Source organism: Cavia porcellus, unplaced genomic scaffold (genome assembly GCF_034190915.1).
Source record: "Cavia porcellus strain 051 isolate PalLab524CR breed Dunkin Hartley unplaced genomic scaffold, mCavPor4.1 scaffold_19, whole genome shotgun sequence".
In the NCBI taxonomy this organism is placed as follows: domain Eukaryota; kingdom Metazoa; phylum Chordata; class Mammalia; order Rodentia; family Caviidae; genus Cavia; species Cavia porcellus.
In genome coordinates this window covers 33,252,965-33,272,676 of record NW_026947502.1, presented here as the reverse complement: position 1 = coordinate 33,272,676, position 19,712 = coordinate 33,252,965, and the positions used below count along the sequence as shown (strand labels likewise).

Here is a 19,712-nt window from a genome sequence, read left to right as displayed (position 1 = left end):
AAAATGCCTAAACCACATGCGGTTGATCAGAATTTTCTAAGATTGAACTCTGTTTTTAATGCTATTGTGTCTAATTTGATTATCAAAATAAAAAGCTGCTAAAATACTTGAAATTTTTTAAAAGTAAAAGACCCTAGAGGCAGGCCTGGTGGTACACAGTTGTAATTCCAGCCCTCTAAAAGGTTGAGACAGGAAGACTGCAAGTTCAAGCCCAACCTGGGCAATTTAGCAACTTAAAGAGACACTGCCTCAAAATAAAAAAATAAAAAATAAATAAATGAAAACAGCTGGCGATGTGGTTCAGTATGAAGCCCTTGGGTTCACTCTCCAGAAGGAAAGCAAAGGAAAAGAAAAATCTGACCGGCTAGAGATAATCATTCTTATGGTGTATATCTTCCTAGTCTATTTTCTGGACATACACACCCATGCCTCTATCACTGTAGAGACATAGTCTTTATACAACTATCGTTCTCTAATAGTAATTTTTGGTTTATTTGATTGTGGTTCCCCTACTTTCCCAAAGACGCACCCACAAGCAGGGATTCTGCTTTCCTCTCTTCGTATATCACCAGTGTCTGCAGTATCTAGCATACAACGGGCACTCTGTCTGTTCAGTGCAAGGTTATTCAATTTTAAGGTAAAGTCTAGAATGTTGAAGTCAGACTTGGATACTTGGAAAAGTTACTGAGAACTGCTAACCTTCCCTTGTCTACTTGGGCCTCACAAGAAACCTGATTACATTCAAATAGCCTCTAACAAAATGCTTAGTATGGAGCCCGTGACACAGTAAGTTCTGGGTGAAATGTGGACTGTTAGACCCTGTGTTTCACATCAGGCAAATCCTCTTGGAAGTTTGGTAAGAAAGGATAAGTCATGGAGAGTGGTGGCACAGAGGAAAACACTGGATACTCTAAAGGCACACAGGCCTGGAAAAAAGCAGCTCTGAACTTCAGTTGACCTTGTCTGCAAGGTTGGTTTTATAAAATCTTATTAGTCAAGGCTCTCAAGGGAAATAGGAAATACACCTACACACAGAGAGCAAAGGAAAGAGGAAGGGAGAGAAGGAAACAGACAGAGACAGAAAGTCAGTGAGAGAGAGACAGAGAAAGAAAGAGAGACAGAGACAGAGAGAGAGACACACACACAAAATGATGTGGCAACCTGGAGAGAAAGAGAGACAGAGATGGAGACATGGAGAGAGAGACACAGAGAGAGACTGAGACATGGAGACAGAGACAGAGAGAGACAGAGATATGAAGAGAGAAAAAGAAACAGAGAGAGACAGTGATTGACATGGGAATTTTCTCACAAGTTTATAAGAATGCCGGTAAGTCTGCAGTCTGCTGTGTGTGAGCTGGAAAGCCAGTGTAATAATTCAGTCCTGGTCTGAAGGCTCCAGAACCAGGACGGCCAACATTCAAGGGCAGGGCAGAAGGCCGTCCAAGCTCAAACAGGAAACAAATCCCCCCTCCTCGGCAGGTGCCTTTTCTTCAGGACCTCAATGGACTGGGGGATGCTGTTCCTTCTGTTTGACTAAGGCTACCAATTTGAATTTTAATTTCTTTCAGAAATACTCTTGGATATGGCCAGGGTTGTAGCTCAGCTATAAGCACCTGCCTGGCAAATGCAAGGTCACAAGTTCAATTTCTGGTACACCCACCACTCACACCAAAACAAAACAAAACAAAACAAAAAACACTCTTCCACAACTCACCTAGAAGTAAAGTGTTATCGGCTATGTGGGCATGCTTTAGCCCTATCAACTTAAATCAATCACCATAATCCCAAACTATGAGCATTCTACCTCTTTAGATACCCTAAAATGATCTTTTCAAGATAAAAAAGAAACACTTTGGTCAATAAAAACCTGTCTATTATTCAGCAACCACTTTTCCCCTTTCCCAAATCTTCATGGAAGCTAGAGGCAGAATTATGTTTTGGCAATGATTTGGCAACACCTTCTTACCTAGTCAAAAAGATTCCTCTACAGATCTCTGCTGTGTAAGAACAGAATTGCCAGGCCAGTAGTATGTGGGTTGCCCTGAAAAACTCCTTGACTCTAAGAGGGAGACTTTGGACCTGGCTCCCTGGGGGGAAGCGAATTTGGATCCATGCCACCTTCTGGTCATCACCATCTGACTTTAGTTACATTTAAATATGAGAATCACGATAGAAGTATAAAAGGAAGGAAGAGAGGAAGGAATGGAGGAAGAAAGGAAGGAAGAGAATCTTTGACAAAATAAACTAAAAACTCCACCATTTTGTACTGCATTCTTTTAATGAAAGATTTTTTTAAAAAATTTTTAAACTTCATTTTAAATAGAGTAAAATTAAAAACAACAAAACAGATCATAAGAAAACTATGTAAGAGACACAGATTTCAAAGCAAGACAACTGGAGATCTTCACTGTCTATCATGTTGTCTCTTGTTTTCTTCCAAATAGTTGTCCATATCTTCACACACAGTGAATTCATACAAAACAACATACTATAAAATTGATCAAAACAGGATAATGAAGGCATTTTAGGTCTTCAAGACCAGACAATAAGTAAGTCAATAATGATTGTCATAGTGTCTCTCATTCTCTTCAAAATAGCTGTCCATACTTTCATGTATGTTGAAATTAAACAAAACAAAACAGACTGAAATCACTCTGAACAAAGAATAATAGTATTGCTGGATTTCACATGATGATGTTATGGAGTCAGCACTGGGTATTTTAGTGTCTCTTTTTCTTAATTTCATCATACATTATATAATCAGTTCTCATATGCATGCATGAATCTCTACATGTATATCTATCCTTTCTATATTAGAGGGAAAAACAAAACAAGACAAAACAAATTCCTAAAAAAATCATGAAAAAGTTACATAAAACCACAATACAGTGTGATCTATAATGGTTACTGTGTTGTCTCTTGCTATCTTCAATAGAATTGTCTATATCATCAGGCATAGTATAATTGAACATAGCAGTACATAACAATATTAATAAAAACAAAATATTGGAGACATTATAAAACTTCAAAGCAGGTAATACTCAAGCCAGAGTGGGTATCCTAGTGAATCTTACCATTTTCAGAGTATTTGCCTGTACTCTCAGACTTGATATTATCAATCATTACAGATTTGAATAAAATCAATCAATATAAAACAGCGGTCCAACAAACCAGATTCAAATAAGATCAGTCATAATAAGGCAGTGTAAATAATACAGAGCTTCAGATTAAGTTAAGAGGAAATTAAGGATGGTTACCATGGTATACCCTGCTATTTTCGGAATAGCTATCTCTGCCCTAGTAGTAATAGAGTAGTAGAGTAGTCTAGTAGAAGTAGACAGACTGGAACAGAATATAACCTAACTAAATAGAGCAATAAGAACTATGTGGATTTTACATCGTGATACACTATTAACGATGTTCTCTGCCTTCCTTTTTTAGACAGTTCCTCCCCTTCCATTTTCACAGGGTGTGTTGTACATTTTGGGTCCCACTAACTCCTTAGTTTTTAGGTTAGGGATGCAACCTGCTATTTACCTAAGTGGTTCTGAAACTTTTTACCCCTGAGCTTGATCTTTCAAGTTATGTTCCTTTACCCACAAAAGTCTCAAGGTTTTCCTTCATTATAGTGAGTAGTTCTCTACTGAACAAAAGTGTCATGTCTTTCCAATCTATCTGCAGGTGCTAGATGAGCTGCCCCTATTTCTCTCTGGTTCCCTGTCACATAGAGCATCATTTTCTCATATTTGACTTTTGGTCCATAAACCCTCTTTCAGGTTAATTATGCTAGCATCTCGATGGACCCTATCTCCTGATCTACTCTGCTGATGTTTCTTTTTGTTAGTGTGTCAAGGCCATCTATATTAGAGAGTATAGCCAACCTTCTCGGTCTCATTTCTGCTATGCTATTTTTCTGCCATTAGTTGTCTACTTTTCTCCTTCATTCTGCTGTCTCCCCCATTCATTGAGGCCTCTCTGCCACTGTTGCTGGAATCCTGGTGATTTTTTTCCCTCTCTCTAGAATGTCCTTCAGTATTTTTTGTAGGGTTGGATTAGTGATCATGAACTCCCCCAGTTCCTCTTAGTCATGGAGGCATCTTGTTTCTTCATTAATTCTGAGAGACTGTTTTTCAGGGTACATCAATCTGGGTTGGAGGTTAATTTCTTTCAGGGCTTGTAATACTTCTCTCCAAGCTCTTCTTGATTTGATGGTTTGTGTCGAGAAGTCTGTCGTGATTTTGCATTCTAGGTTTTTTTTTTTTTTTATATTCTTCATTAAAGGTTTCCCTTCTTTTTTGTGTGTTCCTTCATTCTTCCATCTGTGTCTTCTTGAGAGATGAGTAGCATTTCTTTTATTAAACTTCTTATATTTTACTTTATGTAAATTAATATTTCAGTTTTGGGCTTGTCTATGATTTCAAAAAGATATTTCTTTATGTCAGCTGATGCCATGTCCAGTATTGCATGATTACTGGCCTTAATCTCTTCTGTATTTACCTCTCCTGGACCCATATTCCCTGGGTTGGCTGGAGGCTTTTTCTTATTTCTTTCTCTTATCATGTTTCTTGTTTCTTCCATACAGGTGTATGGTAGAAGGTCCCAGCCCTTTTCTGTATTGGTTATGGTTTTTCTAAAGCACCTGGCTAGGGATTGCTGCTCTCTCCAGTTTGCTGTTGGTCACTGAGGTGCAAGCAGGGGTGGTGTAGGCTGGCCCCTCCCCTCTGAACCAGTCAACCAGCAGGGGCCTTCACCACATTAGTGTGTGCTGTGCAGACGGAACCAGTTCAGGACAACTTTGGGGACAATTTCGTCCCTGGCTATTGGGTCTCAGCCAGCGGTGACCCAGCCCAATCAGATCTCACCAATCTTCTCTGGGCAGGGAGCAGCCAATTGAAGTCACTGCCATTCCTTGTTCGGGCCCATCCTGTCCAATACCAATATGTCATCCAGTTGGTCACCCTCATTTTGCGGGAAGGACAAATTCTGAGCACTCACCACAGGTTAGTGCAGGTCTTCATGCTGGCTCTGTTCTCCGTTAGGTTCGCCAACCCCTGACTTCAGCGGGACTGTGGCTCTGGTGAGACTGCCGCGACCACAGGTCCAACTTACTCCAATGAAAGCACTGCAACTATCACTTGGGCCGGCTCTGGTGAGAGTGCATCTGGCTCCAGCCTTCTGTCCATGTTTTTCTTTTCTTTCTTTCTTTGTTTTCTTTTTATTTTTCCTTAGTTTCTTCCTGGGCCATGAGAATCCCTCTTCTTTCATTGGGTCTTCTCCATGGTGGTAAGTTCTAGTGTCTGAGCTGTTTCTCTCAGACAGGTTCTGTACCTTGTTACTTATTGATCCCCCATCTTCCCAGAATCTGAAAGGAGATCTTAAATTATACATACTGATTTTATGTGATTGGGTTTCATTTTATGAATTTCTGCCTGATTGACCATATTGAACACAATTTACTGGCCTCATATCATTGTTGATTACATGTTACACATAATGGTACCTTTACATAATATTATTGGCATTTGCAACACTGCCTTACTCTGTTTCACTCAACATATTCTGTCATTCATGCATGTCTTCCTTCCTTGAATTGTTCATAAGCATTACCATGGAAGGTAGAAAATAATGCATTTTCACCAACAGAGCTTCACAGAACAACCACAACAGAGTGTATCCTGGGACAGGTCAGTGACAGTAGCCATCAGGGTTGGAACCAGTGTTTACCAAACATGATTCAGACTTGTTCTTATGGAATTTGGACCACTACAGTGAAAATAGGAACATCAACTTTGGGGTCAAATATAACTCTTGACACTGCCAATTCCTTTCCTACGTTTTTGAGCAAGTCTCGGTCTTGGAAGGTGATGAATAGAGAGCTGAATCATGTAGATGCTGGGTCATTATAGGAGTAAATGGAATTAATGGATAGCAAGATTTTAGCAGTCTTGCATGTTGAAAGGATGTAAGAGTAGCAGCTACTCAAATCATACCTAAAGGGCCTATGCTAGAAATAAGCACAGTACAAAATTCTTTAAAGCTCTGATATATGATTTCTGTTATTGACAGATAATCAGTATGGATGGTAAGCTCAGAATAAAGTGTTGGTGGAAGATGCTCCCTGCTTCAGGTATTGCCCTCTCGACATCAGTGAGCCTCTTCCATATATTTCCCACCTTTGCTTTAAGTTTCATTTTCACTAAACTCCAAGGCCTCTAAAAAAAAAAAGAGGAAAACAAAACCCTGTATGATATTTCATATGAGGTGAAAATAGATTCCTGGGATGAAGCCGGTAAGACAAGCTGTTTTTTCATCACAGGTTAAACTCTTTACAGATTCAATGTAGAATAAATTTAGATCATACCATTTAAGAACTAAATAGCTACACAGATACTAAACTGAACAAAAATCTAACATTTGGGGCCTTCTGATGAATGCAGTCTTTGTGTAAGCTGCTTTTTATCACTTGCCTGTTCTTTTTGTTCAATATAAAATTGCCTTTGGGTTCAGCCTTGAATCATTTTCCTCTCCTGTATGAATGTTATAAAGGCAAATCTTGGGGTCAGAAAGATGCAGATGAGGGGGTTTTAAAATGAGACAACTGCTGATGAGAATAGGGAAGTTTGCTATCTGATGGCATACCTGCCCATACCTGAGCATACCTGACCATGCCTGAGCATACCTGCCCCTACCTGAGCACACCTGAGCCTATCTGACTTCTCTCTGAGGAACAGGCACACCTTTATTAAGCATTCAGAAACTGAGAAGCAAAACACCACTTTATTACCTAATAAGGGGACCACATGTATTCCTTTTTTGACCTCTGAAGGCCAATGATAATCAGAAAGTAACTATCTCAGCTAGGTGTGGTGATACATACCTATAACCTCAGCAGTTACGTAGCTGAGACAGGAGGATCCTGAGTTCAAGGCCAGCCTGGGCTATAGAGTGAGATTCTGTCTCACAAGAAAAAAAAAATTGGCTACCACAGCAAGGAGTCAGAACAATTCATTCATTCTAGAATTTTCCAGTTTATAGGAAAAAGGTTGGTTTCAGTGTAGACAGGGTGAACATTTCACAACTGTTTAATAGCTGCTATGGATCTGTTCTTTGTAGGCACTGTAAACAATGGCTACTATTTTTTTCCACAGAAAATCATACATCACTCTAACCATTGCACAGTTTTCAAGGAGTGGGTGGGAAGGAAAGGATATGAGAAGTGGTGCTATAGAAGCTCAGGGAAAAGACATCTACGCTAGCATGAGGGCTAGAATGGAGGAGGCAGAGAAGCACTGGAGGTGGGTGGTTGTCCTGAAGCCAAGACTGAAGGACAGTGAAAGCAGAAGCAAATAAAGAAAGGTGCTGGCTGGTGGAAGAAAGGCAGAAGCTGCCCTGTGCTTTCTAGTTTTCCTGGCTTATCAGCCACATCCCTCCTTCTCCAAAGGCTTATTAGAAGCTACATACTGTTTCCATAGTAGTCTGTGCAGAAACCTGCCAGGTGTCCTTATACGCCTTCTTCAGAGTGAAGACATCTCATGTCAGTGAACATCTCTATTGTTTTGAGATAGCAAGAGCAAGCTACTCTCACTAGGACACACTGTATATTTGACTTTGTGTGTGTCTATACTGATACATTGATTTGATGTCTTGCTTATAGCTGAGTAGCAATTAGATATCTGATGAGGCCAAGTTTTCTTTTTGAGTGGATAAAACCTCTTGATGTAATTCCTTCATATACTGATATAATTGTTTAATTTTAAGGTGGCCTCTGATTTGAGGAATAGCAAAATGTAATTGTCTAAAAGTCCATAACATGTGATTCTCAGTGTGTTGTCACACCTTTCCTGGACAGTTATTTATTCTTAATTTCCTTACTAGTACATTTACTACACAGCTATCTTATGCCATGCAATAGAGATAAGAGAATGAACAAAAGGCAGAGTCTGGCTTAATAAAACTCAGTCTAGTGAGGGAGACAGATAATTAGGTCATCAAGGACTTAACTGCTCAGTAAAAATTGTGCTAGGGCTATATACAAAGAATAATACTGTATAATAGTGTTGGTAAGAGAGAAAAAGGAAATCAAATGTAAGGAGCAAAAGAAACTTCCAGTCATAGGAAAAGAGTTACTTTCAGTGTAGACAGGATGAACAGAACTCAGATGAGGAGCACGATCGTGAGAGAGCACACAGATAAAGAACTGGGGAAGAAGGCAGAGCCTGACTATGAAATAGAACTCACTTTTAAATCCAGGGCTCAGGTAGAATTGCTTTGGACGTGTATCCAAATCCATCAGTAGCTTATGTCTTAGACCAGTGATATCAGCTGGTCAGAGAGAAAATCTTTCCTCCTTATTTAAGGAAGTATTTTTTTAGCATATGTGCTGCCAAAGCGAGCACTGGGGAAATATCTTTGCATCCTGGGAGATTTGAAAGTAAGCCCAGAGTTGATAAAATGCATAAAATACACCCATGGAACACATTTTGTGCTTTGCAATACTTTGCAATCATAGTTGGCACATGTGTGTTATTTATAGCAGAGACTCTTAAACTTTATAGTATTGTGAAACAAAAAGTATTTCCAAGCAATACAGGGTTACTAACTGAGGGATTTGGAATGCTCCACAAGACTGTTCTTCTGGAACATTCCACAAGCTTGTGAGCTCTATCTCCCCAAACCCCACTTGCCTGCCCCAAAGACTAAGAGCATCCATGTTTGAGGCATATGAGTAAATAAAAGTTAACTTAAGGTATGTGAAATGGTTAAACTAATCAGACTGGATTTATGGAATTTAAATATTTAATTGGTAGTATACTTATGATTGTAAGATGGCTAGATAATTTGATTATATTTATGTAAAGACTGTTCATTTGATAGTCTGACCCACTATATCCAAAAGTTGAGGTTAATTTTGAGAGTAGTGTTTAAGGGCCTCAGAAAATTATGCTCAAGGTACAAGTCTGCCTACAACTGTGCCTTGGAAGAATTAGAGCTTTACATTCATGCTTATACAGTACTTTAAATCATGTAACAATGTACTAAGTTAGTTAGTTGAATATATGGACAATTTAATTTGTTAAAATTTGTAACTATTATATCAATGTGTTACTCTGTTTTTATGCAGAACATAATTAGATTTGTAATGAACATGATTCCTCAGGGGAGATTAATGCTTAAGAAAAATAAATTTTAAAAAAATGTTAGCATCAATATAAGCAGTAAAGACATCACTGACGGTGTAAAGCCCACCCATATCCAACATAAAGCTCAGTTGACAGCATGAAAACAAAGACATGATCTGAAGAATACATCAGAATTTGATGGGTAAGAGGCCAGGAAGGTGCTCCCGTTAGCCTGGAGTTGACAATTAAGACAAAACTAGGTCTAGTGAAGGGAGGGAGAGAAAAGCTTTCAGAGCACTAACCAACAAGAGTCAGACAGTAGAGGAGTAGGAAGAGCAGGAGGAGGAGGTAAAGGAGGAGGAGGGGAAGAGGGAGAGGAGGAGGAGGAGCAAGGGGAATAGGAGGAGCCAAAGACACATTTCGAGGTCTGGAGTATCCTTAAGCATCGGGAAAGACTGTCTATAACAAAGAACTAGGCATATTTCTCTACCTTTGTAAAGTTATTTAACTTGTCATATTATCACCATGAAAAGTATATTTTTATGCTTCAGTTGTTGATCTTTTCAATTGTTATATAGATATTACATCACTCCATGAGAGCAGGAGATTTGTCTCATTTACCACTGTATCTATGTAGTGTGAAAAGTATTTTTATTGAATATTTTTTAAAGAAATGAATTAGTCAAGGAGTCCATAAATAAACATGAGGGCCATGCTAAAGATTTTGGTCTTCAATCTAAGAGCAAGCAGGAAAGACAGTCAATTTGCATTCTTAAAAGATTTGACACACTATATAGCAGAGACGGGAAAAAAAAAAAAAAAAAAAAACGGTTGGCCACTTAGACTAGCATTGTGGAATAGAAAGAGACATGAAGACTTGCAAGTTGAAAAAGTTTGTTGGTAGATTAAACATGCCACTGAGAAGAAGTAGGCTCCTAGGTTTCTGAATTATTAAACTGGATGGATGGGGATGTTTACAACTGAGATAGAAATGAAATGAGACTAAATAACATTTTGGATGTGCTGAGATCAAGGTTTCTACAAGCATTCAAGCAAAGCTGATATGTAAGCAGGTATTTGTGTTAGAAATGGAGTTAAAGATTTATTTTAATGTCATGAATAAACAGAACTCATGAGTTTAGATGACAAAGCCTAGACAGAAAGTATTAAGTAAAATGAGAACAAGAGTGAAAAGTATTAGTACCTAAGAGTATACCTTGATTAAACTCTAGTATTTGATGTTATAAGGCAGGAAGATAGTTGGAGAAGTATCAGAAAATGATTATGTCAGAAAACAAAAAGCTTCGTTCTAGTGAGGAAGGAGGGGAGAATCAACACCAAGAAATGAGAAGTCAAATCATAGTGAGCTGAGAGATGCTCCCTGGTTTCAGAAATATGGTGTGTAGTAGTCATTTTATCACCTAACACTATAATGCTTGCTATCATTATAATGCATTTTGAAGCAAGTTGAGAAAAATAGGGTAAAGAAATGGAGGCATGGGATTAAGAAAATTCTTAAAATATTTCAGATTATAAAGGGAATATGAGTGGAGGGGATATGGTGCTAGGAAAGGAGTTTTGGGAGGAAGGGTGATTACTGATTTTTTGTCTGATATAGAGTGATTTGACATGCTTACATGCTGATGGAAAGAAACTGTCTTCAAGGAAGACTGTCAAGAGAAAGAGAAAGGAAATCTACCATCCCTGTAAAGTCCCCAAGAAGCAGAAAGCAAGCATAAGAAAAGAAGGACGGACAGGTATAAGTAGGTTTGGTGTCAGGAAGCTGAAAGCTCTGCCCCAGCCTCAGTTCTGAGGCAAGAGTTGGGGTCAAGTACTGAGAAGAACTGGAAAAGGAGCTGACCTTGATCAGCTGGTGGAGGAGGTCAGAGGAGGTCCTAAACAATATTTATGATAAGTTATCAACTCTGGTCAACAGTCTATACAGTAAGTAGGAAACACGCTGAAAGTCTGGGGTAGAATAGTTTTAAGGTGAGGAAGTCAAAGAACTAAGAGGCCAGGTTAGTAAGAGGATTATTCAGGTGGACACTGAAGTTTCCAGGACAAGATAAATGAGTGGAAGTAAGGGAAAAGCAATGGGAAAGCATTTGAAAATCGTGGCAAGTCTGAAGGTCATGGCACTCAGAGATGTTAATTTGCTTGATGGCTGCCAAGTCAGTGGTAGGAGATGGTTTGCAATAAGATGCTACAAAACTGAACACCACAGAGCTGACCCTGGAGTCCCTAGCTAGAGAGAAAACAATCTACAGTTAATAGGACTACAATCCTGAGAAAGGAACCCAAGACTGAGTTAAAGGCACAAGGTTTTATTTATGTATTGTCATAATCTTACTATTATAGATAAGGAAACATACTCTGCAGACAAGTTAAATCCCATCCCTCTGGCAATTTCTTATAGGTATTGCTGATTTATCACTTCTATATCATATTAAAAGGCAATTGCACATGCTAGTTTATGCCATATTCAAATAAAATTCTTCAATCATGCCTGTCCTGTGTCTCCTAATGAAAGATTCAAACAGCATTAGCACACCCAGCCCCAAATGTACCTTAAGAATTTTAGGAAAAATATATATTTAACATTTTTTTAACTTTAATGAGAAGCACAACTTTAGACAGTACTTTTGAGGAAGCAGTGAGATATGAAACTTAAAAATATTTATTTCTTAACATAAAAAAGATGCAAATCAAGTTTCTTTCAAATAGAAACGTAAGATGAAGTAGACATCTCCTTTGTCAAGCAAATTTAGAGACATGAATAATCCCAGTAGACATACAACCTAGAATTTAGCAGTAGAATTTCAATTTCTTCAGCAGCAGAGAAATCCACACATACCAATAATGCCAATATCACAATAGCTTTGATCCTAACTGAAGAATCCCTTTAAGCATATACTTATTTTTTTCCTTTTCTATATGTTTTCTTCTTTATGGAGATAAATTCTGAGGTCAAGATTTAATGTTCCCTTTTCAGATATTCAATACCAACTGGAATTTTATGTGTGACAAACTTTGAACACAAAATAATTCCTTTTGTATCATATACCACAAGGCCCTTAGAAGAATTCATATGGAATATTTTGTATATTTTTACCACCAAATCCTATGTATTAAGAATCCAAAGGAAATGAACCATATAGTTAAGCATACTGCCTCAAAATCTACTTCACACATAAAGAATATTACTTAACTTTCATGGAATGCAAAATGCTCAGAGATAGCGCTCCTGACATTGTTAGGTTCAAATAACGGTTATCAGCATCATGATGAAGATTACAGATGTCAGGGTCAGGTCTAATTGAAATCCCTGACTCTTGAGCAATTTTGGAGAACTCAAGAGTTTATTTCCATCTTTAGAACTCAGCCAAGATAGTTAATTTAAAGGGATTCTGGGAAGGGCTGGTGAGGGATTGTGTGCTTGGCATAATGTATGTCACAGAGAAGAGTATATATGACCAATCGATGCGTATCAACTTTGTTACAGAGACTATAGCTAGTTACTAGTCCTGTTTCTTTTAGGACCCCACTAATGTTCGCCCAGCTCAGCAGGAACACTTCCCTATCCATGTACTCCCTTGACCTTTTTTCCGGTTTCTAAACATCTGTAGGCTGCATCATTTGAGCTACATGATTCAATTCTTGATCATGGACTATGATAAATTATGATTTAACAGTGCAGTTTCTGTTACTTCCTCCAGAAAGTCCCACTTTTACCCATGTCTCCTCCAGGGTTAGCCATGAGATCTGTGTTTTTCTGCTACCCTGGACTTTTCTCACAACTGTGTCACATATTACAGGATTATAAATTTCAGTTGACATACATATATTCATTATATGGCATCTTGAAAGCAAAATACTGCATCTTTTTCATCTCTCCACCCCCAGCACTGACAGATCAGTCCTCAAACTGAGCAGATCCACACTCTATGCTTGAATCTGCAGTGAGGAAATGTTACTCTTATGTCATCCCCGGCTGCTCTTTAGTAGGACTGAGCAATCAGGTGTATAATGCCCTCTTTTTAATGATGTATCTTCCACAAGTCATCAAACCCATGTGATAACTATTATAATACAAGGTAAAATGTTCACACATGGGACAGGAAAAGATTCTCACTCAAAATAAGTTTGATAAATACTTAAATGAGTATGGCATGACTTATCAGAATCATTCATGACAGTACCAGTTATGACTCTGGAAGAGAGGCAAGTGTATTAGTATTCTTTCTATCACTGTTGTGAGTAGGGTCTTGTTTCCATGTTACACTCAGGAGCACAGCAGACGCCATTGTTGTTATGCTCCAGATAAGTAACTCAGATTCCTCAGTTATAGTAGCCTTCTGACTTTAAAAATTAAGTGCTCTCATTTGTAAGTATCTCTGAGCTACAGTTGAGCTAATGTGTAAAAAGAAAAATTCCTTATACCAATTTGGGAGAGTTTATTTGAGCAAAACAAAACAACTTCAAATCAGGCAGCTACTAGCCCCAGAGTAGGTTCTGAGATCTCCAAATGATCAGATAACAATTTTAGGCAAAAACATGAGGTATCAAAAACAATAGGCAATAGCCTCACCAACCCACCAGTAGGTTGCAGTAGTTTATATTCTATTAATTAATGGCTCTAAGTTCTTCTACAATCAGCCAAAGTTCTGTTACTGGGATTAAACTCTGTTTTGGTTTCGTCCATTGAACCCAGTACAGGTGTCCAGTCCAAACACACACTGTCCTACAATACATCAAAAATTCCACTCTGTTGGTTATTCTCATACCAAAACTCAGAGTAGCAGGTCCACTCTATCACTGTCATCCTGTGCTCCTAGTACCATACATCACCTACAGGTTATAACGTCCTCATGATCGTGCATGAGTTCTCATTCCAGCTGGAAACAGACCATTTAGATTCAACAGATGGCTACACAAATATTTAAGAGTGAGGGAACACAGTGCACCAGGGGGAATGCCGTTATGACTGCTAGGAGGACAATACCAAGAGATAGAGGCATGCTTCTCATCTAGGGTCCTCCTAAACCAGTTAGAGTGGAACTTTTGAAGACTGAATTCTCAAACTGCAACCCAAAATCCACCTGTTTACCACAAAGTGTCAACACTTCAATTAAACCTGAATACTGATGTTTTAGTTTAGAAAATAAAACAAATACCTGCTATCCAATACTTACCTGGTGGGACAACTTGACTTGCAGGCCAGCAGAGAGGGCTCAGCAGGCCCCCTGCAGTGTGCATGCCCTAGGTTCACCACCACTGTGATCTAAGGCAACTGCTATAAATCATGCAAGTAAAGAGAAAAGGCAGATTAGGAGTCCATCATTTCAGTTAAACAGACTATATGTTAATTTTCTTGTGTGTTCCTGTAACGCCCCATGTATCAATTCACATGCAACAGCTGCTCCAATTTTTCCCAGTTCAATTAGTAAGTATTACAGCAACCTGCAAGTTTGCTAAGTAGAGATATAGTGTGAGGACAAGTGTCTGAAAGTCTAGTCCCTAGCCTAGTCCTTGTTAAGTGAGAAGGGCGGGCAAGAGAAATTTAGTTTAGTTATCATTACTGGTTAACTAGAAAGAAGTCATTCAAATTGCGTATCTCAGCAATCCTAGCACTGGTTAACCCAGCAAAAGAATCTATCGGAGCCTTTCCCTGGTTTTCAGTTAAAGCCTGTTCTGCTTGATGGTAGAGAAGTCATTTTATGAGTAATCAATCTCCCCACTAGAGCTCTAGGAATTCTTATCCTGTCCAATGATATGATCTCAGGCATCAAAAACATGTGCCAAATCTGTCTTTTTCTTTAAATTTTTTTTTATTATTTTGAAGGTAGTGAAATACAACAGAACAAGACAGAACAAAGCAAGCTGAGACAGTGCAGTGAAATTGGTACAGAACTTCACAGCAGGACACCAGGATAGCAGTAATAGGTGCCATAGTATCTTCACAATAGGTGTTCTTTCAATCAGATACAGCAAAATCCAATGAAATACAGAACATTATAGAACTTACCAAAGCATAATATTGAATAGAGCAATACAATTAATCAGAACAAAGCAAAACAGTGATAACATTATTGCCTTCAAAGAGATGGTAGAAGGAAATCCCCCTTATTTGCTAAATTACATATGGTCAACCTCCCAAGAGATGCTCAGACCTCTGGCTCCCATTTGAGAAGGGGTCTCGGGGGAAGACAGGGGGGATGGGATGTTTGATTATCTGCCCACACACCGGTAGGCTCATGGCCACATACCAGGGAGGCCAGCAGATTGCTTGTCTTCCCAGCGCCCCAAGTTCCAACACGGCGCCAATCTCAGGAGACACTGGTGGTTCTCCCGCTGGGGTGGCCGCTGCTTGCCTGAGCCACGGCTGCTTGCCAGGGAGGCGGGCAGATGATGAGTCTTTTTCATGAATCTCCTTAAAGGTGAAACACTTCAAGGCCAGACTCAACCGTTAACACTCTATGGAATGACCAGACTGAAATGGCCATGATTAAAGATCTGAGGAGAGTTCATTTCTTTTTTTCTTTTTCTTTTTTTTTTTTTTTTTTTTTTTTGTCTTTTTCATTTTTATCAGTACCAGGGATCGAACTCATGACTGCCTGCTTCCAAGGCAGGTGCTTATGCCGCTGAGCTAAATCCCCAGCCCCGAGAGTTCATTTCAATGACAACTGGCAGGATTCATTTGCTTCTGTTTCACACAGCATCTTAGTAACTAGAATTATAACTGACAGCATTCATCAGGGCTACCAGACTTTTTCAGATTTCATATAGTTTGAAGTGCATGATCACACATCCATGCAAATATTATTCATAAAAATAAACTTTTCTAAGTTGCTGTAAGGTCAGAGTATCATTTTTGACCATAATTTCTGTATCAAACAGGTTAGAGTTACTGTTGCCTTTCCAGATTCTCCGGAGGCCATTCTGGAGTGTTCTAACTTGAGGTCAAAAGAATTAATGAGATTCAGTTTGGGGAAAACTGGCATATCAAAACTCAAAACCTTTAGTTTAGAAAAAAAGATCCCAGGTCACCACAAAATAGTCATTCATTTAACCAAAATAATAACTAAGAGACTTCAAAAGAAAATCAGATAATCATGGAAGTGGGGGGGGCAGCTCTTCAATAGAGAGGGCTCAGTTTTCATAACTTAAAGTTGTAATAAACTCTAGTTTCTATTAAAAGCAATTCTCCAAGTGAACTTCATTTGAACATAGGTGAGCAGTTCTAACTTCTGCATATTAATACCATTGGTGTTAATACTTAGTTATCAGAAATTTGTATTAATTCTTTTCTAATTCTATCAAGCTGGATCATAAAATTCTCTTCACAAGATTTACAACAGTAAATCTCTCATTTTATAATAATGTCTTTCTACCTTAAGTCAAAAATTTTCTTTTCCCCTTAAAGACATATTTTTCATACCAGATATGTTCAGCCTACCAAAACGTCTCACTTTTCTTGCATAAAGAGTCATTTCTAGTTGCAATTACCATATATATAGTAGTTTTAAAAATTAGTAAACTTAATTTGTAGAGATAACCTAGTTGACAATTTTGAGCTGTCTTATATCAACATTTGCAAATGAATACTTTTCACAATTTTTGAAACATTTCATCATACTGTAACCCTTCCCTTGTCTACTCCAAACACTTAGACTCCTTATATTGCATGAAAATAAGATTTTTTCAACTAGCAATATGTGTCCATTATCAAGCACTGAACCGTGAAACCAGAGCTGTCTGGTACTAGGTAGGTGGCAATAAATGACAAAGAGTCTGACTCAATGATTCATTGTTTTTCAGGCAGCACAAGTAAAAATGAGTGGACAGTTCTTTTCCCTTTAGCACCTTTTATAATTTATATATATATGCTCTTTTACTGTGAATTCATTTGTTTCTCCTATAACACTCAATGAGAAAAGGAACTACAACGAACTTTTCATTACATTTCTGGCCCTAGTAGAATGTGCAACATTGAGGGTAAAATATCTGTTGAATAAGTTTATTTCATTACTCAGTGTTTGCTAATTAATCAAGACACTACATATTTCCACAATGAAAGTACTGAACAACTTTTATGTTTATAATGATTTCTAGTAGCTTTCTTCAATCAATATAGGGAAATCCACTTGCAGAATCACCCTGTTTTCAGACCCCCCCACCACAGAACAAAAATCATAACAGTTAAAGAACAAGTTTTAGTATTTTAATTTAATGACTCATACAGTTCATATATATTTAGTACTTAGTTCACTTAACATGATTCAGGTTCCAGACAAGCCCATTCATAAACCTTTGTCCATTTATATGTACCTAATTTACTCATCCTTACCAATCATGTTTGATTTGCTCCTTAGAGAAAATTTGCCATCAAAAGAGTTCAGGAAATAATGTCCCCAAATATTTTTGCTTTAGCTTATTGATTACCTTAATTTGAAGGTCTTTGAACAAAACAAAAGGCAAAACCATTAATTAATAGTTGAGTTCATTTGGAAGTTGTTTTTAATCAGTCCTCTAAATATTACCTCTCATCACAGACATATAAATTCAGCACACTTGGCAGGACCTTGTCCCAATTCATTGTTTATCCTGCAGGTCCATCCACCATCTCCAAACACCATTCACCCTGAGAACGCTCTCTTTACCCCTAACCACTTTACTCATTTCATCCTGGAGACTGAAAAGACTCTGCCTTTTCCTAGACTGACCTGGTTAACATCAGATTTCTGGTCCAAATGCTATCATCTGCCTAGACACCAAAACAAAACCAAAACAAAAACTTCAAGAAGTATAAGGCCTCATTACAGCAAGTGTCCCAGTGAGGCTCCTTATAGGGACACAAGACACCACCTCCATTCTAAGGAGCTCCTCCTCCCTATGAAGAAGACCCCTCTACATGAAGACTCACTCCACAAATATAAATTCCCTTTACTAAAATTGTCTCAGAATAATAACAGGATGCTTTCCAATCTATCCTGTCCTGTCTTTCCTATATGAACTAAATGACTGAGCGTAGGTGGCATCCTTAACACACATCAGGGACAGCCCATCTTCCTTGCTACACTCAGAGAACTTATATAGTAATGTTCTGTGCTTTAAATCTTAATTGAAGCACAAAGTTAGTTGAAGACCTGTGTCATTTAAGGCTCAGTTTCCACAACTACCTCTTTTTTCTCTCCTAATTTAACCTTTTAAAAGGCTCTCTGTACCAAGTTCACTGATTTTATAGAGTCTTTGATTTCTTTTAATGTACACTACAAATTATTTTATCCAAGCTGAAACTTCTTTATTGTGGACAAATAATTCCAAATTATTCATGGTAAGACTTACTCATTTATCTAGAAGTACAGGTTCTGTATCTTCTTGTACATGAAGTTGGCTAAAGTTCCAACTGGAAATAGTCCAGGTCCTAGACCTGGTCCAGTATCTCCCTAACACAGGCAGTCCCCACATGCCCCTTAGAGATCACTGTGGTCTCCCACAGCACAAACAGAGAACCACTCCAAGGTTATAAGCATAAATCAACCCTGGATGAGGTTTCAAAAGGTAGTCTCTCTGCAAGACCAGGCCAGTTCCTGCTGAATATAGTTTAGTTTGTCTGGCCTAGTAAGATACTTGAGCCTTTTTTTTAAAATTACAGAATCCAATCGTTTTGCTGTCACAACTTACAAACTAGTTTGGATCAAAATTCCTCACACTCAGACAGCTCAAATCACAAATACTCAGAGCTTCAGAGTCTGAGAGAAAACGTACCTGTAATGCCCAGATACAGCAAGACAGAAACACAAGAGACTTGTAGTATCCGGGTCTGGTTACCAGATGCTCCTCGGGCTACTGGAGTTCTACTTTGGTTCTTTAACGTGAAAACTGTTAAAAGGAAAATTCCTTAGCTCAATTAAATTCAGACAGTTTGAGCAAAACAAAATCAATCCATGATTGGACAACTCCTGAGACTAGAGCAGAGTCTGAGAATGCTAGCCAATAAGATCAGATGGTAGTGAGTCTTGGAAAACAAGTTAATTGGCTACAGTCTAGTCAATAAATAAGCCAATTTGTTATAACTTAACTAGTTAGTTATTTGAAGTTTAATTTGTTAAGTGGCTACAGGGCTTTCTGCCACCAGCCAAACCTGTTACTAGGATCAAACTCTGCATCACTGTTTGCTGTGGTAAGCACTGTGCAGATGTTCAGTGCAGCTCCAAGGCCTCGTACAAAACCTTATTTAGCTATGTAAAGGTCTGGACTAACATAGGTATATACACATATCCCATGATTCCTAGGAGGTTCTTGCCCCTTCCTCTCTCCTCACCCTTCTCTTTCTCTGTCCTCTTTTAATTTGTTAATCCTCATGATCCTCCAGTTTTAAGTACCACAGGGGAAGGAAATTTGTCTTTTTGTTTTTGGTTTTGTTTTTACTGAAATCCCAGGGCCTAGAACATTGCATGATACAAACTAAATCTTTCATGCATAGTTAGAAATGAAAGAATTATCTGCTTTGATGATGCCAGATTTAAATAAATGCTGATGAGACATCATGTCCAAGTGATCTGTTTGCTGAACTAATTCATTATTTGGCTT

At 38.3% G+C, this 19,712-nt stretch overlaps 1 long non-coding RNA gene across 1 annotated transcript; it reads right to left on the bottom strand.

Moving 5' to 3' along the window:
• Nucleotides 1–2,170: 2,170 nt before the first annotated feature.
• LOC134471634 (uncharacterized) lies at nucleotides 2,171–19,086 on the bottom strand. Its single transcript, XR_010041139.1, has 3 exons — nucleotides 18,888–19,086; nucleotides 14,312–14,412; nucleotides 2,171–5,362 (listed from the first exon to the last, which is right to left on the bottom strand). It is a non-coding gene; the product is annotated as an uncharacterized LOC134471634 (long non-coding RNA).
• Nucleotides 19,087–19,712: the final 626 nt, after the last annotated feature.